General features: G+C 43.0%; 1 protein-coding gene across 4 annotated transcripts in view; it reads left to right on the forward strand.

Moving 5' to 3' along the window:
* The window catches only part of LOC139374910 (catenin alpha-2), a 677,819-nt gene that overhangs the window by 625,785 nt on the left and 24,554 nt on the right, over positions 1–27,480 (forward strand). The window lies entirely within an intron of this gene.

Consider the following 27,480-nt stretch of genomic DNA (forward strand, 5'->3'; position numbering starts at 1 on the left):
TTGAAATGATTAAAGCACGATCCCACTCTGGAGAGACAGGTGTAAAATTGCGAGCGCAAATGAAGCTGTGGCAATTATCGTATCCCCCCTCCGATATTACTGGGAACGCACACACGACGCGTGCCAAACCTGGATGGCGCCAGCGATCACCGGGGCTTTGGGCTTTGTGCACATTAGCATTTTTTCCCCATGTATTATTTGTACACCGGGGCCCTGCTTAATGTACATTAAAGGGTATGAGTGCTTGCCACCCCTACAGCAGGGAGAGTGGTTGGCGGATGGGGTTGGTGCATGGTGAATGGATTGTGGAATACCGGGTGGCAGGAAAAGGTTTGGTCTCATGCCTCCGCTCATCCTGAGAGGTCTACTGCTGCTAGGAAGCCTTCGTCAGAGAGAGAGAGAGAGAGAGCGAGAGACTCATAAACACACACAATCAATCAAATGTATTTATGAAGCCCTTTTTACATCAGCCGATGTCACAAAATGCTGTACAGAAAACCAGCCTAAAACCCCAAACAGCAAGCAATTCAGATGTAGAAGCACGGTGGCTAGGAAAAACTCCCTAGAAAGGCCAGAATCTAGGAAGAAACCGAGAGAGGAACCAGGATCTGAGCGGTGGCCAGTCCTCTTCTGGCTGTGCCGGGTGGAGATTATAACAGAACATGGCCAAGATGTTCAAACGTTCATAGATGACCAGCAGGTTCAGATAATAATAATCACAGTGGTTGTAGAGGGTGCAACAGGTCAGCACCTCTGGAGTAAATGTCAGTTAGCTTTTATAGCCAATCATTCAGAGTTAGAGACAGCAGGTGCTATAGAGAGAGAGTCCAAAACAGCAGGTCCGGGACATGGTAGCACGTCCAGTGAACAGGTCAGGGTTCCATAGCCGCAGGCAGAACAGTTGAAACTTGAGCAGCAGCACGGCCAGGTGGTCTGGGGACATCAAGGAGTCATCAGGTCAGGTAGTCCTGAGGCATGGTCTTAGGGCTCAGGTCCTCCGAGAGAAGAGAGAGAGAAAGAGAGAAAAAAGAGAGAGAGAGAATTAGAGGCATACTTAAATTCACACAGGACACCGGATAAGACAGGAGAAGTACTCCAGATACAGTGGGGCAAAAAAGTATTTAGTCAGCCACCAATTGTGCAAGTTCTCCCACTTAAAAAGATGCTCTTGGTGGATGGAGTGTGACTGTTTGAGGTTGTGGACAGGTGTCTTTTATACTGATAACAAGTTCAAACAGGTGCCATTAATACAGGTAACGAGTGGAGGACAGAGGAGCCTCTTAAAGAAGAAGTTACAGGTCTGTGAGAGCCAGAAATCTTGCTTGTTTGTAGGTGACCAAATACTTGTTTTCCACCATAATTTGCTAATAAATTCATAAAAAATCCTACAATGTGATTTTCTGGATTTTTTCCCCTCGTTTTGTCTGTCATAGTTGAAGTGTACCTATGATGAAAATTACAGGCCTCTCTCATATTTTTAAGTGGGAGAACTTGCACAATTGGTGGCTGACTAAATACTTTTTTGCCCCACTGTATAACAGACTGACCCTAGCTCCGGCACATAAACTATTGCAGCATAAATACTGGAGGCTGAGACAGGAGGGGTCGGGATACACTGTGGCCCTGTCCGACGACACCCCTGGACAGGGCCAACAGGCAGTATATAACCCCACCTACTTTGCCAATGCACAGCCCACACCACAAGAGGGATATCTTCATCCACCAACCTACTACCCTGAGACAAGACAGAGTATAGCCCACGAAGATCTCCCCCACGGCACTATCCCGAGGGGGGCGCCAACCTAGACAGGAAGATCGCGTCAGTGACCCAACCCACTCAAGTGACGCACCCCTCCTTGGGACATCATGGAAGAGCACCAGTAAACCAGTGACTCAGAGGGGAACTGGCCAGGCAGAGACAGCAAGGGTGGTTCGTCGCTCTAGTGCCTTTCCGTTCACCTTCACTCCCCTTGGCCAGACTAACCTCAATCATAGGACCTACTGAAGAGATGAGTCTTCAATAAAGGCTTAAAGGTCGAGACAGAGTCTGCGTCTCACATGGATAGGCAGACCACCAGAGCTCGATAGGAGAAAGCTCTGCCTCCAGCTGTTTGCTTAGAAATTCTAGGGACAGTAAGGAGGCCTGTGTCTTGTGACCGTAGCGTACGTGTAGATATGTACGGCAGGACCAAATGAGAAAGATAGGTAGCAGCAGGCCCATGTAATGCTTTGTAGGTTAGCAGTAAAACCTTGAAATCAGCTCGAGCCTTAACAAGAAGCCAGTGTAGAGAGGCTAGCACTGGAGAGAATGATAAAATGTTTTGGTTCTAGTCAAGATTCTAGCAGCCATGTTTAGCACCAACTGAAGTTTATTTAGTGCTTTATCCGGGTAGCCGGAAAGTAGAGAAATGCAGTAGTCTAATCTAGAAGTGACAAAAGCACGGATTAATTTTTCTGCATCATGTTTGGACAGAGTTTTGCAATGTTACGAATACGGAAAAATAGCTGTCCATCAAATATTCTTGATATGTTCGTCAAAAGAGAGATCAGGGTCCAGAGTAACGCCAAGGTCCTTTTGAGATGACTGTACAACCATCAAGATTAATTGTCAGATCCAACAGAAGATCTCTTTGTTTTTTGGGACCTAGAACTAGCATCTCTGTTTTGTCCGAGTTTAAAAGTAAAAGATTTGCCGCCATCCATGTTCCTTATGTCTGAAACACAGGCTTCCAGGGAGGGCAATTTTGGGGCATTACCATGTTTCATCGAAATATACAGCCGTGTATCATCCGCATAGCAGTGAAAGTTAACATTATATTTCCAAATGACATCACACAGAGGTAAAATATATAGTGAAAACAATAGTGTTCCGAAAACGGAACCTTGAGGAACACTGAAATTTACAGTTGATTTTTCAGAAGACAAACCCATCCACAGAGACAAACTGATATCTTTCCGACAGATAAGATCTAAACCAGGCCAGAACTTGTCCGTGTAGACCAATTTTGGTTTCCAATCTCTACAAAAGAATGTGGTGATCGATGATATCAAAAGCAGCACTAAGGTCTAGGAGCACGAGAACAGATGCAGAACCTTGGTTTGACGCCATTAAAAGGTAATTTACCACCTTCACGAGTGCACTCTCAGTGCTATGATGGGGTCTAAAACCAGACTGAAGAGTTTCGTATACATTGTTTGTCTTCAGGAAGGCAGTGAGTTGCTGCGCAACATCTTTAAAAAAATGTTTTTGAGAGGAATGGATACGGGCCTTATTAATACAACTTTTAGTGAGTTTGTTTATTTTATTCAACATAGGATGGCCAAACACAGGAAGCAGCTCTTTCGGTAGTTTAGTTGGAATAGGGTTCAGTATGCAGCTTGAAGGTTTAGAGGACAATACTATTTTCATCAATGTGTCAAGAGATATAGTATTAAAAAACTTGAGTGTCTCACTTGATCTTAGGTCCTGGCAGTGTTGTGCAGACTCAGGACAACTGAGCTTTGGAGAAATACGCAGATTTAAAGAGGAGCCCGTAATTTGCTTTCTAATGATCATGATCTTTTCGTCATAGAAATTCATACATTTATCACTGCTGAAGTGAAATCCATTCTCTCTTGGGGAATGCTGCTTTTTAGTTAGCATTGCGACAGTATCAAAAATCTATTTTGGATTGTTCTTATTCTCCTCAATTAAGTTGGAAAAATAGGATGATCGAGCAGCAGTGAGGGCTCTTCGATACTGCACGGTACAAGCTAGTCGGAAGACTTCCAGTTTGGTGTGGCGTCATTTCCGTTCCAATTTTCTGGAAGCTTGCTTCAGGGCTCGGGTATTTTCTGTATACCAGGGAGATAGTTTCTTATGAGAAATGTTTTTTGGTTTTAGGGGTGCGACGGAGGGAGTCTGGAAGGGCATCTAGGAATCTTTGGCTTGTCCGAGAATTTTGATGATCCTTGGTTGGGGTCTGAGAAGATTATTTGTTGAGATTGCAAACATAATAAAATGGTATATATATATATATATATACAGTGCCTTGCGAAAGTATTCGGCCCCCTTGAACTTTGCGACCTTTTGCCACATTTTTGCCACATTTCCCAGTATGATTTGTGGGTAGTTGTTTTCTGTTGAGTGTTTTTGTTGCACCAGCCAGAACTGTTTCGGTCGTTCGCTTTGTTATTTTTGTTATTTCTGTGTTCATTTAATAAATATGGACACATAACACACTGCACCTTGATCCTCTCCTTCCAACAGCCGTTACACCTATTTACACAAGTGACATGTCACTCAACTCAGTACTTCCTTGTTCCATGTATCAAACAGTTATATTAGAACCAGGAAAATCCAGAGTCCCCTGCTGAATATAGACCCATACATGTAATGAATAATAACAAAGATTATAAGCAATAGAATGGTACATATCAATCAAGCAGAGGTTAATTAAAACTAGACACGTAGAAACATGTTTCAGTTTAATACAATATGCAAAAAAACTAGATATAGATTTATCAAAAATAACTATTTTCAGTAAAACCAATTACCCCACATAAGACATTCTTTAAATAAGAATACCCGGTCATAAGACTATATGGGCAAATACAATTCCAAGAATAAGGAAAGTTTTACATCTTCCTAGGTGTGAGGGTGGTTTTAACCCTCCAGCCTTGGAATTGTATCAACTAGCTATCCAAGACTTTTAATTGCGACACATGCACCAAAGACGAACAGTGAGTACAAATTGAAGATGCGCATGCTCATCCCCAGACACTTTTGACATGTCAATTTTCAAATGATAAAGCTAAGAACATTAATTAACAACTTCATAGTTAAGAACACTATAACAATATGGAAGAAAATTGAACATATTCTACAAGAACAAATACGACTCCCTAAAATCACAACCCTATGGAACAATTCACAGATAAATTGGTCCACATGGAAAACTAATGCCATGGAAACTGTAAATTACTTGGTAACAGGAAATACATTTCCATGACAGAATTAAAAAGCAATTTTGGACTGACCAATGTGAATCCGGAAAGTATTCAGACCCTTTACTCAGTACTTTGTTGAAGCACATTTGACATCGATTACAGCCTCGAGTCTTCTTGGGTATAACACTACAAGCTTGGCACCCATGGGTGGCATGTAGCCTAGTGGTTAGAGCGTGTGACTAGTAACCAAAAGGTTGCATGATCAAATCCCTGAGCTGACAAGGTCAACATCTGTCAATCTTCCCCTGAACAAGGCAGTAACCCACTCTACCTAGGCTGTCATTGTAAATAAGAATTTGTTCTTAACTTACTTGTCTAGTTAAATAAAGGTAAAATAAACTAAAAAAATACACAAATGTGTTTGGGGAGTTCCTCCAATTAATCTCTGCAGATCCCCCCTGTTAGATTGGGTTCAAGTCCGGGCTCTGGCTGGGCCACTCAAGGACATTCAGAGACTTGTCCCGAAGCCACTCCTGCGTTGTCTTGGCTGTGTGCTTAGGGTAGTTGTCCTGTTCTTGGTTCTTGTTCACCTCCCGGGCGGACAGCTCTAGGAAGAGTCTTGGTGGTTCCAAACGTCTTCCATTTGAGAATGATGGAGGCCACCGCGTTCTTGAGTACCTTCAATGCTGCAGAGATTTTTTGGTACCCTCTACGGACAATTCTTTTGACCTCATTGCTTGATTTTTGCTCTGACATGCACTGTCAAATGTGGGACCTTAATTATACAGGGATGTGCCTTTCCAAATCATGTTCAATCAATTGAATTTACCGCACGTGGAGTCCAATCAAGTTGTAGAAACATCTCAAGGATAATCAATGGAAATAGGATGCACCTGTGCTCAATTTCGAGTCTCATAGCAAAGGGTCTGAATCATTATGTAAATAAGGTATTCCTGTTTGTGCAAAAATGTCTAAAAACCTGTTTTCGATGTATCCTTATGGGGTATTGTGTGTAGATTGATGAAGAAAAACATTTATTTAATTAATTTTGGAATGAGGCTGTAACATAACAATGTGACAACAGTGAAGGGGTCTGAATACTTTTCGAAGGATCTGTATTTCCAAATACATGCAACTTAAAAGTTACATGTCACGAAATTTCAATTTTAAATCTTTTGGACATCAGACCAACCTTGAGGGAATCTTATTTGAGTCTGAAAAGTGGTTAATATGATAGATAATACATTTGATGATAAGGTAGCAATACATGGTTATAAAATCTACAGAAAAGACAGAAATGCCAACGGGGGAGGTGTTGCTGTCTATATTAAAAGCCACTTTCCAGTAAAGCTTAGGAGGATCTCATGTCAAATACTGTTGAAGTAATATGGATACAGGGTCATCTGCCTCACCTTAAGCCCATTCTTGTAGGAAGTTGCTATTGACTACCAAGTGCCAACAGTCATTATCTGGATAATATGTGTGAAATGCTTGATAATGTGTGTGAAATCAACCGAGAGGTATATTTTTTTCGTCAAGCTGCCCACTCAAGAAAAAGTTTCAAATTGTAACCAGTGTCTGCATCCTGGTTCAGGTTATCAGACAACCTACCAGGTTATTTACAAACAGCACAGGTATGAAATCTTCCACATGTATTGATCACATCTTACTAATGCTGCAGAAATATGCTGTAAAGTAATATCCAAATCCATTGGATGTACAGTAGCAATCACAGTCACCATATCTAGGAAAACCAAAGTTCCAAAGGCTGGATCTAATGTTGTGTACAAGATGTCCGTTATGTTTGGCATAAAAGAAACACAGCTCATCACCCTGAACACACCATCCCCACTGTCAAACATGGTGGTGGCAGCATCATGGTTTGGGCCTGCTTTTCTTCAGCAGGGACAGGGAAGATGGTTAACATTGATGGGAAGATGGATGGAGCCAAATACAGGACCATTCTGGAAGAAAACCTGATGGAGTCTGCAAAAGACCTGAGACTGGGACGGAGATTTGTCTTCCAACAAGACAATGATCCAAAACATAAAGCAAAATCTGCAATGGAATGGTTCAAAAATAAACATATCCAGGTGTTAGATTGGCCAAGTCAAAGTCCAGACCTGAATCCAATTGAGAATCTGTGGAAATAACTGAAAGCTGCTGTTCACAAATGCTCTCCATCCAACCTCACTGAGCTCGAGCTGTTTTGCAAGGAGGAATGGGAAAAAAATTCAGTCTCTCGATGTGCAAAACTGATAGAGACATACCCCAAACAACTTACAGCTGTAATCGCAGCAAAAGGTGGCGCTACAAAGTATTAACTTAAGGGGGCTGAATAATTTTGCACGCCCAATTTTTCAGTTTTTGATTTGTTAAAAAAGTTTGAAATATCCAATAAATGTCGTTCCACTTCATGATTGTGTCCCACTTGTTGTTGATTCTTCACAAAAAAAAAACAGTTTTATATCTTTGTTTGAAGCCTGAAATGTGGCAAAAGGTCACAAAGTTCAAGGGGGCCGAATACTTTCGCAAGGCACTGTATATATATATATATTATTTTTTTTACCCCCTTTTTTGTGGTATCCAATTGTTAGTAATTACTATCTTGTCTCATCGCTACAACTACCGTACAGGCTCAGGAGAGACGAAGGTCGAAAGCCATGCGTCCCCCGAAACACAACCCAACCAAGCCGCACTGCTTCTTAACAGCGCGCATCCAATCCAGAAGCCAGCTGCACCAATGTGTCGGAGGAAACACCGTGCACCTGGCGACCTTGGTTAGCGTGCCCGCCACAGGAGTCACTGGTGCGCAATGAGACAAGGATATCCCTACCAGCCAAACCCTCCCTAACCCGGACGACGCTAGGCCAATTGTGCGTCACCCCATGGACCTCCCGGTCGGAGCCGGCTACGACAGAGCCTGGGCGCGAACCCAGAGTCTCTGGTGGCACAGCTAGCGCTGCGATGCAGTGCCCTAGACCACTGTGCCACCGGGGAGGCCCTGGATGATTATTTTTAAGTCTAACACTACGGGTAATGGAGTCACCATTGACTAGGGTGTTCAATTTATCAGAGCTAATGCTGGGAGGCTTTGGCGTCTCAGACCCTGTAACTGGTGGAGGAGAGACCAGAGAATTCTCTGACTCTGATTCTGACTCTTTTCTTAATGGCGAGAACCTGTTGAAAGTTTTTGTCGGCTGAATGAGCGACACCGGTTGAACATTCTTACAGCATTCCCTTCCAGAAGCCATGAGAAAATTGTCCGGCTGCGGGGACCATGCGAGGGGATTTATACTACTATTTTTACTTACTGGTGGCACAGACGCTGTTTCATCCTTTCCTACACTTAAATGACAATTGTGTCTGAAGCTGGGCTTGCAGCACAGCTATCCTCGCCTTAAGGTGATCATTCTCCTGGATATTATGAGTACAGCGAATGCATTAGAAGGCATAATGTTACTGTTACTACATAGCTTCGGCTGGTGAAGGTCCTGTAGAACCATGTCCAGATAAAGCGTCCGGGGTGAAAAAGTTGAATGAAAACAGTCAAGCGAGGAAAAAATAAAACATATAAAACCATAAAGTTGGCAAGTAAATTTTTTAGCAACAAATCTCACAGCAGCACATAAACAAGTAGTGACCGGAAATGACGACAACGGAAATGACGATGTCTGCTGTACAGAGCACACACCACCACCACGTCTGTCTCCAAACGAAGCCGTCAAAAAGTTGAAAGGAGTGGAAAATAAACAAAGAGAGCGGTTGTGTCAAACTCCATGATTATAACACCTAACTTTGGCCATAAGGCAGGCACAGTATTGTACTTTTGGGAGCACAGACAGCCATTGTTCAGGGAGATTGGTAGGGGTTCCGGCAGGGGGTCCGGCGCCTGTTTTGCCAGGGTGAGTGGGGACAGTTGGGTCTCATCGAATCCCACTGAGTCGTCCCACGGTGTCCCGTGGCTCACACACGAGCACACACACACCCACGACCCCCTGCAGCGAGGGCCATCTGAGCGCAAGCGCATTCACACAGAGTTTAACAAGTGTCTTTATGTATGTTCTTTGCAACTGTGTGAGTGGGCTATACCTCCTGCTGCTAGTACATTTGAGGTGCATGCTCCTGAGTCACATGTTGAAAATGGATGCCACTTGACATAAATGGGTGCTATTCATGTAGAAATGTAGACATGCACATGATATGTACACATGCTTGCTATCACACTCACACACACACATGCACGCACTCATATACACACGCACGCATGCACACACTCACATACACACACATACAGTATATTAGCTCATAGGCGATACATACTTACTGTATACTGTACACACACACACAAACACGCACACGTACACACACATTTTCACATAGACACACACACATAAAAGATGTGGTTAGACACAGGTGTCCTGTCCACTCGCCCTGGCCTGTCATGTCACGGTAAACCCTATTTACCTTCTCACGTTAATGTGAAGGAAGTACCAATTGGCACACCACAGCGTGTGTTGTTATTAGAATAGACCAGAAGAAAGGTGATCAGCCATCTTCTGTGTCTTCTCAGTGTGAGCTGACATGGCGAGCATGTCCAGGTTCACACCCACTGTTCCTTTCATGTGTAGGGTATCATGCGGCACACACAGCGCTGACACAAGGTTATCTACTCCCCACTGGGGAAAAAATGGTTCAATCAATCACATAATTTCAACCCCCCAAAAATCTATGTGATGACATTGAATCAATGTGAAAAACTGATTGGATTTGCAAAGTGTTATCAATGTAAGGAATTATGGGTTTTTTTCCCAGATTTTTTTCGCTGAACTTTGAACCTAAATCCAATGAAAGGGTGAAATGTTTGCATGATTTCATGTTGAATTCACGATAGATGACAACTCAACCAAATGTAAATCAAAACTAGACGTTTAACTGGCGTCTGCGCCCAGTGGGTCTCTCTTTGTGTCAAACACACAGAAACCACTAAGTTAGCCCTCTCTCTCTCTCTCTCTCTGTGTTCACACTGATGTGCAACACATTCTGACACTACAGGTGTGAGGCAAAGGAAATTTTTTGTTAATTTGACTGCACGACAATTATTACACCGCCATTGTGTGGAGTCTCCAGCGTGAACAAGGCTTTATTTATCTTGCTTATCCCCCCCCCCCCCCCCCCCCCCCCCCCTCTCTCTCTCAGTAATACGGGGCGGCCTTGAGAGCCTTTGTTCCTCGAGCGGCTTTTCCTGGTGCAGTGCTCCGCTTGTCACTTCTATTATACTTATGCAGAGAGCTGAGTTATTAGAATCAAACATGCATAATAAGAGGAAGGGAGCAAACACACACCTCTCTCTCACTCTTTTCTTTTAGTCGTTCACAGACAGACATACTCACACAGAGACAGAAAGACACACACACTCACACTCACACAGAGACATACACATATAATGGCTTGCGAAAGTATTCACCCCCATTGGCATTTTTCCTATTTTGTTGCCTTACAGCCTGGAATTAAAATGTATTTTTCAGGAGTGTGTATCATTTGATTTATACAACATGCCAACCACTTTTAAGATGCAAAATATTTTCTATTGTGAAACAAACAAGAAATAAGACAAAAAAAACTGAAATCTTGAGCTTGCATAACTATTCACCCGCCCCCCCCCCCAAAGTCAATACTTTGTAGAGCCACCTTTTGCAGCAAATACAGCTGCAAGTATCTTGGGGTATGTCTCTATAAGCTTGACACATCTAGCCACTGGGATTTTTTCCCATTCTTCAAGGCAAAACTGCTCCAGCTCCTTCAAGTTGGATGGGTTCCGCTGGTGTACAGCAATCTTTAAGTCATACCACTGATTCTCAATTGGATTGAGGTCTGGGCTTTGACTAGGCCATTCCAAGACATGTAAATGTTTCCCCTTAAACCACTCGAGTGTTGCTTTAGCAGTATGCTTAGGGTCATTTTCCTGCTCTAAGGTGAACCTCCATCCCATTCTCAAATCTCTGGAAGACTGAAACAGTTTTCCCTCAAGAATTTCCCTGTATTTAGCGCCATCCATCATTCCTTCAATTCTGACCAGTTTCCCAGTCCCTGCCAATTAAAAACATTGCTGTTCTGGGGATGGTATTCTCAGGGTGATCAGAGGTGTTAGGTTTTCGCCAGACATAGAGTTTTCCTTGATGGCCAAAAAGCAACATTTTTGTCTCATCTGACCAGAGTACCTACCTTCTTCCATATGTTTGGGGAGTCTACCACATGCCTTTTTTTCTTTAAACAATGTATTTTTTCTGGCCACTCTTCCGTAAAGTCCAGCTCTGTGGAGTGTATGACTTTAAGTGGTCTTATGGACAGATACTCCAATCTCTGCTGTTGAGCTTTGCAGCTCCGTAAGGGTTATCTTTGGTCTCGTTGTTGCCTCTCTGATTAATGCCCTCCTTGCCACCTTGTGAGTTTTGGTGGATGGCCCTCTCTTGGCAGGTTTGTTGTGGGGCCATATTCTTTCCATTTTTTAATAATGGATTTAATGGTGTTCCGTGGGATGTTCAAAGTTTTGGATATTTTTTTATAACCCAACCCTGATCTGTACTTCTCCAGAACTTTGTCCCTGGTCTTCATGGTGCCGCTTGCTTTGGTGGTGCCCCTTGCTGCGTGGTGTTGCAGATTCTGGGGCCTTTCAGAATAGGTGTATATATACTGAGATAATGTGACAGATCATGGGACACTTAGATTGCACACAGGTGGACTTTATTTAACTAATTATGTGACTTCTGAAGGTAATTGGTTGCATCAGATCTTATTTAGGGGCTTCATAGCAAAGGGGGTGAATATTCACCACTTTTCATTTTTTTTTTTAATAATTTTTTAAAACATGTTATTTTTAAAATTTCACTTCACCAATGTGGACTATTTTGAGTAAGTCCATTACATGAAATCCAAATAAAAATCAATTTAAATTACAGGTTGTATTGCAACAAAATAGGAAAAGCGCCAAGTGGGATGAATACTTTTTCAAGGCACTGTACATGCAAAAAAGCACACACACACACACAGAGAGAGACACACACACACACACACACACACACATATTCCCCCTCCCTAGCTGTCTTCTAACACAGTGATTGGATAACACTGTTGATAGGTCAGCCATAAAATTGAACTCACTAGTGTCTGGGCAGTTTATTTCAAATGAAACAAATTAAAGTAATTCCGCAATGCCCCTGCCTGTGAAGAAACCTGGAAAGCGCCGTTCCTAATCCCTGCCGAGCCGCTGAGTGTATTGGCACGTGCTCTATAAGATGGGATTTGCCACTGCACTAAGCTCCCAAGGCCCGCTCTTGTTGTTATCAGTAAGCAGAGGAAGGGATTTTTGGATAAGTGAATTCTGGAGAGCGGGAGAAGAAAAAAAGACCCTCACCTAGTACGCCACACACCCCCCACACCCCCCCCCCCCCCTCCTATTATGACATCCCAATTGGCCCCTGTGTTTCTTTGTAAAGCTCCATTGAGAAAGTTTGAGCACTTAACTAACCTTTTGAGCTGCCATCTTTATTTCATTGACAGTTGGGGTGGATTCCCTTTAATTCAGCAGAGGAATTGGAACCAGACCTGTAAAATTGTCAATACACTTTTTACAGTAGTGGTAAACACTTAATTGATAGAGGTAAGAGGTGACTTATAGTTGTGTGTATTGTGCCACAATCAAGGAAATGTACTCCTAAATACTTTTCCATAAGGCTTCACTGTTTGAGGTTGTGACTCTCCAATTAGACTTGATACAGGTGTGTGACAGCCATACAGCCAGAGCTGGCCCTGTTGCCAAGATAGACAAGTCAACCTTTTTTCTACACCTGCTTTTTGTCTTTTTTGTGTTTGCAGTTGCTAGCTGACCAATATCCTTTTTATTTCAGTTTTCACTGTGGTTTTACTGATTGTCTGACACTTCCTGTGTCAGTATGATTACATGGCCTTCCAGCAAGACCAGATCTGGTCATAGTGCCCCTGGAGAAAGGTGAACTTGGTTGGGGCAAACTTCTTTTAACTGCCTGCCTCCCTATAAAGGGGGTAGCTCAAAATGTCTGCCACCAAAAATACTTCACACCCCATAAGGCCTTGCTGCTGTGACCAAGTTGCAAGTGATGTTCTTGATTGGTTTATTAGCAGTGTCGCTCTCCATTTGAACATCCTCAATAAAGAATGGCGCCTGAGGGGATGGCTGCCATTTTACCAATTGTGCGATTTTGTATGTTTTTTTTCGCATTGTTTGTAACTTATTTTGTACATAATGTTGATGCTACTGTCTCTTATGACTCAAAAGAGCTTCTGGAAATCAGAACAGCGATGACTCACCTTGAACTGGACAAAGATTTTTCTATAATGAGTCTGATGTGAAGGATATATTGTTGCTCCTGGACAAGGCCCAAATCCCCGTCATTCGCATGAAGAAAAGAAGGAAATACAGGGGGTTCAGATCAGGGTGCCTTGTGAGAATTTGTCAGTGAGTGAGTAACCTGCCACTACCATTCGTTCCATTAGCCAACGTGCAATCAATGGAGAATAAATTGGATAAGCTCCGCTCGAGACTATCCTAGACTATCTTATGTTGCACCTAGTCGTGGCTGAACTACGACACAAATAATATACAGTTGGCTGGGTTTTCTGTGGATCGGCAGGACAGAACAACTATGTCCGGTAACATGAGGGGTGGGGGTGTGTGTCTATTTGTCAATAACAGCTGGTGCGTGATGTCTAAAGGTATTGCTGGCCTGAGGTTGAGTACCTCATGATAAGCTGTAGACCATACCTACAAAGAGAGTTTTCAGCTGAATTTTTTGTAGTCGTCTATTTACCACCCCAAACTGATTCTGGACTAAGACCGCACTCAACGAGCTGTATAAGGCCATAAGCAAACAAGAAAATGCTCATCCAGAACAGCGCTCCTAGTGGCCAGGGACTTTAATGCAGGCACATTTTAATTCGTTTTACCTCATTTCAACTAGAGGGGAAAAAAACTCTAGACCACCAAAGCTCTCCCTCGCCCTCCATTTGGCAAATTGAACCATAACCATTATATCCTCCTGATTCCTGCTTACAAGCAAAAACTAAACCAGGAAGTACCAGTTACTCGCTCAATATGGAAGTGGTCAGATGATGCGGATGCTACGCTATAGGACTGTTTTCCTAGCACAGACTGGAGTATGTTCCGGGGTTCATCCAAGAGTATTGAAGAGTATACCACCTCAGTCACCAGCTTCATCAATAAGTAAATTGATGAAGTCTTCCCCAGAGTGACCCTACGTACCCACCTGGACAAAAGGAACACCTATGTGAGAATGCTGTTAATTGACTACAGCTACAGCTCAGCGTTCAACACAAGTAGTGCCCACAAAGCTCATCACTAAGCTAAGGACCCGGGGACTAAACACCTCCCTCTGCAACTGGATCCTGGACTTTCTGACGGGCCACCCTAGGTGGTAAGGGTAGGCAACAACATGTCTTCCACGCTGATCCACAACACGTGGGGTGTGTGCTTAGTCCACTCCTGTACTCCCTTTTCACCCACGACTGCGTGGCCAGGCACAACTCCAACACCATCATTAAGTTTGCAGATGACACAACGTTGGTAGTTCTGATCACCGACAACGAACACACCCCCATTCACATCAACGGGGCTGCAGTGGAGCGGGTCGAGAGTTTCAAGTTCTTTGTGTCCATACCACCAACAAACTATCATGGTCCAAACACACCAAGAAAGCCGTTTAAGAGGGCCTTTTCCCCCTCAGGATACTGAAAAGATTTGCCGTAGGTCCTCAGATCCTCAAAAGGTTATTCAGCTGCACCATCGAGAGCATCCTGACCTGTTGCATCATCGCCTGGTATGGCACCTCCTCGGCACCCGACCGTAAGACACTACAGAGTGTAGTGCGTACAGCCCAGTACATCACTGTGCCCAAGCTTCCTGCCATCCCGGACCTATATACTAGGCGATGTCAGAGGAAAGCCCAAAGAAGACGCACGGCAAGTTGTATCAGAGTGGCAAGTCTAGGTCCAAAAGGGTCCTTAGCAGCTCTTACCCACAAGCCATAAGACTGCTGAACATTTAATCAAATGGCCACCCGGACTAATTGCATTGACCCCCCCCCCACCTTTGTTTTTACTTTTTATTATCTATGCATAGTCACTACCCCTACCTACATGTACAAATTACCTAACCTGTACCCCTGCACATTGTCTCGGTACTGGTTCCCCCTGTATATAGCCTCATTATTGTTATTTTATTGTGATACTTTATTAAATGATTATACATTTTTTACTTTAGTTTACTTAGTAAATATTTTCTTAACTCTATTTTCTTCAAGTTGCATTGTTGGTTAAGGGCTTATAAGTAAGCATTTCATTGTATTCGGCGCATGTGACAAATACCATTTGATTTGTTTACCTCTGCTTTGCGTTTGCCATGCAAGCTACATATGCAGGTTGTTTTTATTTCATTGATTAACATTTAACTTCTGACCCTTGTCTCTCAGTGTTCAAGGCCAAGCCCATGTTTAGTGTTGGCACACTAGATTTAATGACACAGATAGTAACAACCTTACATTTGGGAAGAAATTACAATAATACAGAATTGGAAAGGTCAGATTTGTCAAAGCAATATGTAAGCTGCAGATGTTCTATCGCTCTAAAGTCAATACAATCCAAAAACTTGGGGCTCTATTCAATCGGTATCGCCGAAGCATTACAGATTGTGTGCTCGAAATTGAAAGGTAATTTCTGATTGAGCTGACATATGCAGTATTTACTGTGAATACAGTGTCTGCTAACGCGGGAACATTGCCTAAACATTTTAATCACGCTGTAACGCTGAATTTTCGCAATACAGATTGAATCAGGTCCTAGATGTTATGTAATTGTTGCATACTGTAGCCACTAGCCACATTTACAGTTGAAGTCTGACGTTTACATGCACCTAAGCCAAGTACATTTAAACTCAGTTTTTCACAATTCCTGACATTTAATCCTTTAAAAAATTCCCTGTCTTAGGTCAGTTAGGATCACCACTTTATTTTAAGAGTGTGAAATGTCAGAATAGTAGGTGAGAGAATGATTTATTTCAGCTTTTATTTCTTTCATCACATTCCCAGTGGGTCAGAAGTTTACATACACTCAATTAGTATTTGGTAGCATTGCCTTTAAATTGCTTAACTTGGGTCAAACGTTTTGGGTGGCCTTCCACAAGCTTCCCACAATAAGTTGGGTGAATTTTGGCCCATTCCTCCTGACAGAGCTGGTGTAACTGAGTCAGGTTTTTAAGGCCTCCTTGCTCGCACATTCTTTTTCAGTTCTACCCACACATTTTCTACAGGGTTGAGGTCAGGGCTTTGTGATGGCCACTCCAATACCTTGACTTTGTTGTCCTTAAGCTATTTTGCCACATCTTTGGAAGTATGCTTGGGGTCATTGTCCATTTGGAAGACCCATTTGTGACCAAGCTTTAACTTCCTGACTGATGTCTTGAGATGTTGCTTCAATATTCTCCACCAAATTTTCCTTCCTTACGAAGCCATATATTTTGTGAAGTGCACCAGTCCCTCCTGTAGCAGAGCACCCACACAGCATGATGCTGCCACCCCTGTGCTTCACGGTTGGGATGGTCTTCTTCAGCTTGCAAGTGTTCCCCTTTTTCCTTCAAACATAACGATGGTCATTATGGCCAAACAGTTCTATTTTTGTTTCATCAGACCAGAGGACATTTCTCCAAAAAGTATGATCTTTGTCTCCATGTGCAGTTGCAAAACTTAGTCTGGCTTTTTTATGGCGGTTTTGGAGCAGTGGCTTCTTCCTTGCTGTGCGGCCTTTCAGCTTATGTCGATATAGGACTCGTTTTACTGTGGATATAGATACGTTTGTACCGGTTTCCTACAGCATCTTCACAAGGTCCTTTGCTTTTGTTCTGGGATTGATTTGCACTTTTCGCACTAAAGTACGTTCATCTCTAGGAGACAGAACGCGTCTCCTTCCTGAGTGGTATGATGGCTGCGTGGTCCCATGGTGTTTATACCTGCGTACTATTGTTTGTACAGATGAACGTGGTACCTTCAGGCATTTGGAAATTGCTCCCAAGGATGAACCAGACTTGTGGAGGTACATTTTTCTTCTGAGGTCTTGGCTGATTTCTTTTGATTTTCCCATGACGTCATGCAAAGAGGCACTGAGTTTGAAGGTAGGCCTTGAAATACATCCACATGTACACCTCCAATTGATGGAAATGATTTTCCAAGCTGAGTGAAAGTGAAATAAGTGAAATAATCTGTCTGTAAACAATTGTTGGAAAAATGACTTGTGTCATGCACCAGGTCCTAACCGACTTGCCAAAGCTATAGTTTGTTATTAACAAGAAAAATGAGTTTTAATGATTCCAACCTAAGTGTATGTAAGCTTTCGATTTCAACAGTATCATGTAGATTCAATCTACAACTAGAATAGCTGTATGTAGAAATAAATGCGGTAATGACCTAAATGTTTGGATGTTCAATTGTAGAAGCAGAACATATAGATGTAGAACAATGTAAACGTTGATGTGGGCTACTTGATTATGGCTGTAAGTGTGTGCGCGTAAATGTTGAATGATCAGTAAAATTCATAATGAGGGGCAATGGTTTAGAGCTACAAGAAGATACATTGAAAGGTATGGTTCTGGTTATGGTTATGATTATGGTTATACAAAAACTGTATGCAAATGTGTTTCTAGCGCCAAAACGTAGGATTTAAGTATTGAATTCAGATGGATAGAGGAGTGATGAGTAAACTCTATGAATCGTTTAACAGGTTACGCAGATCCAATACTATTGTAATACACCTCGGTGTACGGGTTGGCGCTTCAACAAACGCCTTGAAAATAAATGTCAAGATACATGTCTTAGAGGCTGCCAATTCACACACAATCGTTGGGCCCAAAACTGGTCATACATTAGATTGGTCGACATGGGAAGATTCCTCAGTCGTCACTGCAACCGGTAATTATAGAGCTCAACGTTGAAAACTAAACTCGGCAACAACAAAGAAATGTCCCTTTTTCAGGACCCTGTCTTTCAAAGATAATTCGTAAAAATCCATTTAACTTCACAGATCTTCATTGTAAAGAGTTTCAACACTGTTTCCCATGCTTGTTCAATGAACCATAAACAATTAATGAACATGCACCTGCGGAACGGTCGCTAAGACACTAACAGCTTACAGACGGTAGGCAATTAAGGTCACAGTTATGAAAACACTAAAGAGGCCTTTCTGCTGACTCTGAAAAACACCAAAAGAAAGATGCCCAGGGTCCCTGCTCATCTGCGTGAACGTCCCTTAGAAATGCTGCAAGGAGGCATGAGGACTACAGATGTGGTCAGGGCAATAAATTGCAATGTCCGTACAGTGAGACGCCGAAGACAGCGCTACAGGGAGACAGGACGGACAGCTGATCATCCTCACAGTGGCTGACACCTGCACAGGATCGGTACATCTGAACATCTGCGGGACATACAACAACTGCCGAGTTGCACCAGGAACGCACAATCCCTTCATCAGTGCTCAGACTGTCCGCAATAGGCTGAGAGAGGCTGGAATGAGGGCTTGTAGGCCTGTTATAAGGCAGGTCCTCACCAGACATCACCGGCAACAACATCACCTATGGGCACAAATTCACCAATGCTGGACCAGACAGGACTGGCAAAAAGTGCTCTTCACTGACGAGTCATGGTTTTGTCTCACCAGGGGTGATGGTCGGATTCACGTTTATTGTCGAAGGAATAAGCGTTACACCAAGGCCTGTACTCTGGAGCGGGATAGATTTGGAGGTGGAGGTTCCGTCATGGTCTGGGGCGGTGTGTCACTGGACTGAGCTTGTTGTCATTGCAGGCAATCTCAACGCTGTGCGTTACAGGGAAGACATCCTCCTCGCTCATGTGGTACCCTTCCTGCAGGCTCATCTTGACATGACCCTCCAGCATGACAATGCCACCAGATATACTGCTCGTTCTGTGCGTGATTTCCTGCAAAACAGGAATGTCAGTGTTCTGCCATGGCCAGCAAAGAGCCCGGATCTCAATCCCATTGAGCACGTCAGGGACCTGTTGGATCAGAGGGTGAGGGCTAGGGCCATTCCCACCAGAAATGTCCGGGAACTTGCAGTTGCCTTGGTGCAAGAGTGGGGTAACATCTTACAGCAAATCTGGTGCAGTCCATGAGGAGGAGATGCACTGCAGTACTTAATGCAGCTGGTGGCCACACCAGATACTGACTGTTACTTTTGATTTTGACACCCCCCTTTGTTCAGGGGCACATGATTCCATCTCTGTTAGTCATATGTGTGTGGAACTTGTTCAGTTTATGTCTTTGTTGAATCTTGTTATGTTCATACAAATATTTACACATGTTAAATTTGCTGAAAATTAACGCAGTTGACAGTAAGAGGACGTTTCTTTTTTTGCTGAGTTTACTAATGTTGAACATTATGTTTAACAGAGAGCTAACATGGTATTTTAAAATACATGCTTTGATCTGGTCAACTCCGGTTTCACAATGTCTTGGTCAGCGACGTCACTGGTCTGGAATTAGCAGCGAGAGGAATTTCTCTGTTAGCTTATCCGCTGTCGTTTTCAGTGTGGATTCGGATTTCTGTAAGGAGTAAGGATTTCAACACAGTACATACATTCTGCTGATTCACATAGTGCATGCATATACTGTAATTTATAAAATATACAGAATAAATATATTGGGGAAATATTGGATTATAATAATTGAGAATAGATCTAGGTTTTCAAAAAGTATGTCAAGTATTTTATTGAATTAATGAGCAACACCGGAGAGAGGATGTGAGGAATTCACACACCTCATGTAGGCTTTATTCTTACCACGAGATAGTGTGCAGCTAATGACATTTTAACCAGATTATTTCTACAGGGAAGGACTACCTGAACTTGACCAATAAGAACACTTGTTTTTGTTTTCTGTTGCAAAACATTCTGCTACGGTGTGCATTAATGAATAGACCCCATGCTCCTCACTATCATGGCAGTGTCCACCTGCTCCGCTGGCACCCTGTATAATTAGTGATCAGTGAATAATAGATGTGGCGGGTGAGGGAATGCTAATGTCTGACCCCTGACTGTGGGGGTCCGTGGCGGCGTGGTGCTGAGGCGTCGCTCACGGTCAGGATGGGGCCGTCTCTCTCTCTCGGTGTATGCACTAATCTGTCAGGATTGATTCCAATTGGAGTTTAATACAGGACTTCTTCCCACCTGCCCTCTGGTTGGCTGCTCAGTCTCACATTAAATGTGATATTTAACAGAGCATGTCTGTATTCAGTGTCTATAAAGAGTGCTACAGGAGAAAGCTTCCGCTGTGGATTTTCCCTCTTGACTTGTAATGTTGGTGGTTCCTGTCGGGTTTAATTACAGACCAACACTGCCGTGTGTTTACGTTTTACCTGCCGCCGTTCTCACCCACCCATGTTGTTGTTTATGAGGATCGGCGTCATGTTGTATGGTGTGTGTTTTGAAACAGAGCAGCTGAACAAAATCTAGCTGCACTCAACACTGTAGGGGTTAGGTTTTGTTTAAGTGTTTGCATTGGTTTAAACAGAGAGGACGAGGTGAAGCGAGAGGGAAAACTCTGCCCAAAATCTGTCTTTTTTTTACTCACCACGCGATTCGTTTTTGTATAGAGGTAAATGAGTTAGGTCAACAAAGATATAAAAGCTTATTTGCTACATGAGTTTATTTCATCGGATATAAGTTTTGTAATGCGTAGGTTGTTACGAGTGTACTGATATAAGTAGGACACGTGACATCCCGGTATCTTTGAGAAAAAACACTTTATTTCAGAGTTGTGCTGTTAGTGCTATCTGGGATCCTTGGGACATACCCTAAACTCCACCCAATCCCTTACCTTAACCATAACCGGTACTTTAACCATTTTAAATGTCAACTTCAATTGGTTAGGTACGTCCCAAGGATCCCGGATAGCAAGGAACGTTGTGGTTGTTCACACAGGTATCTGCCCTCTCATTAGCTAGAATGGTCTCACCTGACTTTTCACACTTTTGTTTTAGCCCTGAACAAGCATATCTGAGTCATCTTATTGGTTGACAAGTTGAATCAGGTGTGCTTCCTCTGGTAAGAAGAATGCCCTTCTCCCCACAGGTGTGATTACTACCTCTGAGGGTTTAGAGCTTGATGTAGTCACCTCATGCAAGTACTTGGGAGTATGGCTAGACGGTGCACTGTCCTTCTCTCAGTACATACTGTATCAAAGCTGCAGGCTAAACTTAAATCTAGACTTGGTTTCTTCTATCGTAATCGCTCCTCTTTCGCCCCAGCTGCAAAACTAACCCTGATTCAGATGACCATCCTACCCATGCTAGATTACGGAGACATAATTTATAGATCGGCAGGTAAGGGTGCTCTCGGGCGGCTAGATGTTCTTTACCATTCGGCCATCAGCTTTCCCTGATAGTCTAATGGTTAGGATTCGGCGCTCTCACCGCAGTGGCCCGGGTTCGTTTTCCGGTTAGGGAATGAATACATTTTTGGGGGAGGCAGGTAGCCTAGTGGTTAGAGCGTTGAGCCAGTAACCGAAAGGTTGCTAGATCGAATCCCAAGCTGACAAGGTAAAAATCTGTTGTTCTGACACTGATCAAGGCACTACTGTTCCTAGACCATCGTTGTAAATATGTGTTCTTGAAGCTTCTTAGGGATTGCCCCCTTTTTTTCAATTTTCGCCTAAAATGACATACCCAAATCGAACTGCCATTTGAAAGGAAACACTTTGAAGTCTGTGGAAATGTGAATTGAATGTAGGAGAATATAACACAATAGATCTGGTTGAAGAAAATACACCATCTTTGAAATGCAACAGAAAGGTCCCACATCTAGCCATCACTCTGGTTGTAATTGGGTCCACAAATGGCAACCTAATTTGCATAATTGGCCATGTGCATGTCATTGTGATGGATGCTGTAGGAGAGAGGAATAACGTCGTGGGAGAGACAACATTTTTCTAAAAAACACCATAAATATGTTTAGAAACAAATTTACTTTCTGTCGATTCTTGTTTTTTTCATGTCACAACTCCAACCCTCCTCCTTTATCTGAGCTTGGGACCGCCAAAAGTGACCCAAAAGAGACACTAGCGGAATTACTTAGTTTTTTATTTAAAAAATTTGTAAAAATTAATGTTTTTTGTTTAGTTTTCTTCATTTGGTTTGGTTTTTAACCTTATGGTCCACTTAGGAGCCTACAACAACACAGTAAAACATGAACATTTTTAACCATACATTTTTTTAAACATTTTTTGGTTTACAATCTACATTAACAATCTAAATGGACCTAAAAGAGACAATAGAAAAAACTGTCAATGGCAATGTGAGAATGATGGTAACTAGTCTGGCTCTAATTCAGGTTAATTGTTTGTTTTTTCCAGACCCCCCTCCACACACACACACACACACAGGCTGTGCTGGCTCACAGAAAGAGTGGGTCATCGTCATTTTGGTCAAGGCTCTCTATGGCAGGTTCAGCAACTGAGGGAGCTGACTTAACTGAGTAGCAGCTGATGTGCCAAAAAGCTGCAAAACATTATCAGGCAGCGGGTGCTCATAGTAAGCCTCACCAGACAGCTTCAGTCCATATCGAATGTACAGGATGGAGTTAAGGGTCTGCAAGGACATCCGATTTCCCTCAAAAGCCTTGATGGCCAACTGTACCTCACCCAGCACTGACTTCAAAAAAGTCAGATCCAATATGTTTTGAGGATCACTGTACATGGAGTATAAAACCTCAGCCATGTAGCAGTGTTCACTGGACTTGGTGACTGCGAAATGCAGCCTAAGCTCCTCCCACTGGTCCAAAATGCATGAAACCGTGGGTTCAATGGAGAGCCACCGTGTGGCACACACCTTGGTTATCTGTCAAGGTTTCTCCCCACAGTTGATGGTCTCATAGGCCTCATAGGCCTTGTAGGCCTCTCTGCGCTTTGGAGACACTGAAAACCAGTTATAAGTCTCTCGTACCAAGTACTCCACACTACGGGGGATGGTGACATTGGAAGCATGACTTACAGCAAGCTGCAGACCAGATATTTGATGCCATACTCCTCCTTCAGTACTTTATGGACCCCATTGTTAATCCCCGTCATAACAGAGGCATTGTCGGTCCCTATCCCCAGGAGTTTCTCTTTCTCGAGGAAAGCCACAACAGCATGGGCTATAGATTTGGCATCTCCTCCCTCCAACTCAACAAGCCCCAGAAATATTGATACAATTGTCTGTTTGGTGTCACTAAAGTACCTTATCACAACCCTCAGGTACTTAGAAACGCTTACATCCGTGGACTCATCGAGGAGGAGGCTGAAACGCTGGTCACCCACATCTGCAAGCAACTTTTTTAGAAAGTATGGTGCTAGAACACCATTAATCATTTCTGTGCACTTTGTCCTGTGCCTTTTGAAGTGGGTAGCAGCAGTGGAGTCTGAGAAAGCAGCTCTACATGCTTCTCCAATGTGATCAGATGCCAGCATGGAACAGTGTTCAGCGATAACTAATGCCATGGTGGCCTCAGACTTTTTTGCAGAGTACATTTTTTAACCATAATTGGCAGATTGTTTTGGGTGGAACTGTTATAAGGCTTTGCCTTTTGAGTATGTTTTTGAGTTGTCATGTGTTTTTTACATCACTAAGTTTGGTGTAGAAATCAGCCTTCCAATACAGGCAGTATGCCCGCGTATCATCTCCAATAAACGGCTTCAACCAGCCTTTGAATTCAGGGTGTGATTCCCACTCCTTTCTGTATTTTTGAGTGAACAGTTTAAACTGAGACATGATGAGCTAGCCAGCTAGATGTTTAGCTTATGTCACAGAGAGGCACACCCACAGTGGAGAAGGTGAGTAAGTGACTGAGGCTGTGTGAGTCAAATGCAGTGATTTATTTTTGTGCAGTGATTTATTTTAGACAAAGAACATTTTACATTTATATCCCGCCCTGAATGTAAGCCAGGGCGGGATCAGCCAGCGGCGGCTTCCCGCATGCTCGATTCATTTGCAGTCTGGACGCGGAGGGGTGAACATCTCCTGCTCTGACTGAGCTGGGAGGGACTGCTGCGTGAGGACTGGGCCGACTGTGAGTGCTTTGGGATGGGATGGGGCCCCCCGGCAGCTCCCGCTGCTCGTTGAGAAGAGTAAGAACGATACGTGCTTTCACGTCAGAGTCTCCAACAGTCTCCAATAACACCAGAGGAAGCCAGGTAGATTTATCGCTAGTTGATTTTTGAAAATGTGTCGCTAGAGGGTTCTGAATGCTCGCTAAGTTGGCAACACTGAAACGAGACGCCTTTATTTAACCAGGTAGGCCAGTTGAGAACAAGTTCTCATTTACAACTGCGACCTGGTCAAGATAAAGCATAGCAGTGCAAAAAACAACAAAAACACAGAGTTACACATGGGATAAACAAAAGTACAGTCAATAACAATTGATAAAGGAGGTAAGGCATAGGTCATAGTAGCGAAGTAATTACAATTCAGCAAATGAACACTGGAGTGATAGATGTGCAGATGATGATAACTGACTTGCCTAGTTAAATAAAGGTTAAATAATTATTTTAAATATTGTTTTATTAAATCAGATTTCCCACCAATGCTCCTTATATGACACTCTATGCTCCTCTGTAAACTGGTCATCTCTGTAGACCCGTCGCAAGACCCACTGGTTGATGCTGATTTATAAAACCCTCTTTGGCCTCACTCCCCCCTATCTGAGATACCAACTGCAGCCCTCATCCTCCACATACAACACCCGTTCTGACAGTCACATTCTGTTAAAGGTCCCCAAAGCACACACATCCCTGGGTCGCTCCTCTTTTCAATTCGCTGCAGCTAGCGACTGGAACGAGCTGCAACAAACACTCAAACTGGACAGTTTGATTTCAATCTCTTCATTCAAAGACTCAATCATGGACACTCTTACTGACAGTTGTGGCTGCTTTGTGTGATGTATTGCTGTCTCTACCTTCTTGCCCTTTGTGCAGTTGTCGGTGCCCAATAATGTTTGTACCATGTTTTGTGCTGCTACCATGTTGTGTTGCTACCACGTTGTTGTCATGTTGTGTTGCTACCATGCTGTGTTGCCGTGTGTTGCTGCCTTACTATGTTGTTGTCTTAGGTCTCTCTTTATGTGGTGTTGTCTCTCTTGTCGTGATGTGTGTTTTGTCCTATATTTATATTTGATTTATTTTTTGTTTTGAATCCCAGCCCCCCTTCCCCCACCAGGAGGCCCTTTGCCTTTTGGTAGTCCGTCATTGTAAATAAGAATTTGTTCTTAACTGAATTGCCTAGTTAAATAAAGGTGAAATACAAATACAATGAATACGTACATAGAAAGGCTGCGGGTCCCCGAGGAGAGGTTTGAGAACCACTGCTTTAAACCACTACTCAAACGCCAGCCTGAGGCATGTAAACATGGGCACTTGCCCAATTCTTTTCTCCTTGACTCCTTGCCTCATGTCCTCTCTCCTTGCCTCCTCTAATCCCATTGGAGGAGAGGGTCCGAGGTGAAGGTCCTTGGATCTTCTCCACCGATGCGGTTTAAGAACCTTGTGAGGAGAGAGAGGACACAAGGCATCAAGAAAACACTCATTGAGAAAGAGCCCTGGTCCAGCTTGCTCTGAAACTGAAACCAGCAAGGCTCCAGTGGTGAAATGGTTCCACTTGGGCAGCACTGACAAAAGTATAATATCTGGCTCCGAGACTGTAGAGAGGGAGTGATCAGTAGGGTGACATCTGGTGCTGTGTGATTGAGAGAGCAGTGTCTGATGGCACCTAAAACAGTTTTGCCTCTCTCACGCTCTCTTTCCTTCCGTTCTGAGGTACTTTATGAGAGGAAGACGAGTCATTGGTGGTTGTTATTCTCTTCCTCACACCTCCATGGGTGAAAGGTGATACACGGTCACGCTGAGCTCATCCTGCCGGTCACCCCCACACACCAGCTTTGCTGTGAAAGAAATGTGGGATGGGATGTAGACAGACAAAACGGATGGAGGAGAGAGGGGAGAGGAGAGAAAAAGAGGCATAGTGGGGGGGAAGTTATTTCTTAATGAGACCACTGATGCTTATAAAGACAGTTTACGTGTTATGGCGAGAGTTTATAGGCTGTGCATGGAAAACCTTGCTTCCGGGGTCCCTACCTCACATCTCCTCCAATGAGTTTTGAGAGGGAGCTGAGAAATCGAGGAAAGGACGGAGTAGGAAATCATTAAGCATAGAGTTTACTGTACACTATAAAAATTGAAATCTAAGCGAACCTAAATATCTTATATTGAGTGATAATTCACCTAAATGTTTTAGTTTTTTCTTACCAAGCTAAATTATCTAACGTCAGTGGCATATTGTTTGGTTAAAATAAGCAAAACTAAGCATTAAGCATATAAGTAATTTATCTTATTTCAAGATTTTTTAAGGTAAAATATCAAAATATCTTGAAATTGTCACGCCCTGACCGTAGATTTCTTTGTATGTTTCTATTTTTAGTTTGGTCAGGGTGTGATGTGGGTGGGTATTCTATGTTGTAGGTCTAGGTTTTCTGTTTCTATGTGTTTGGCCTGGTATGGTTCTCAATCAGAGGCAGCTGTCTATCGTTGTCTCTGATTGAGAGCCATACTTAGGTAGCCTGTTTTCCCATTTTGAGTTGTGGGTGATTATTTTCCGTGTCAGTGTTTGCACCATACGGGACTGTTTCGGTTTTCATTTATTCTCTTGTTCTTTTGTATTTTATTTTCATTCTTGATTAAAATGTGTTATGGATACGTACCACACTGCATTTTGGTCCTCCTCTCCTTCCACCAACGAAAACCGTTACAGAAATAAGATAAATTACTTGTATTAAGCCTTAGTTTTGCTTATTTTAACCTGAACAATCTGCCTTTTTTAGGTTCAAATAAGCACAACTATCTGCCAATAATGTTAGATCATTTAGCTTGGTAAGAACAAAAACACATTTTAAGTGAATTATTACTCAATATATAGATATTTAGGCTTGCTTAGATTTTCACTTTTTGCAGTATAGGAAGGGCGAGGACAATATCAACCATGCAATGGATACTTCATCTTTCCTTTCCTTCTCTGTTTTGGATCAATATTACAAACCTAATAGAGCCCGACTTACTCTTCTCCCCTGCACTCACCTCAGAATGTTGAACAAATACATTATTCATTGACTGGTATAAGAAGTAAAGTAATTAGACATTTATCTCACCAATAATATCGGACCCTCTACTGTGCTAGTGACCTTGCTTAGAAATGTATGCCATCTCAGACTTGCCTCAAATGGCTATGGCAAGAGAGCAAAATGTATTCTCATAGCAAAATGAGCAGAGGAATGGATTTTTCTCTTCACGAGTATAAGATGTCAATGGGTTTTGGGAGCGCTGGTTGATTAATCGCCAAGGTTATAACTTTACTCGGAAGTCTTTCAGAAGGGCAAAGTCAAACGCTTATACCTATTCTCGTTGAGTATACTAAGG

The sequence above is a fragment of the Oncorhynchus clarkii genome, chromosome 19 (genome assembly GCF_045791955.1).
Source record: "Oncorhynchus clarkii lewisi isolate Uvic-CL-2024 chromosome 19, UVic_Ocla_1.0, whole genome shotgun sequence".
Taxonomy (NCBI): domain Eukaryota; kingdom Metazoa; phylum Chordata; class Actinopteri; order Salmoniformes; family Salmonidae; genus Oncorhynchus; species Oncorhynchus clarkii.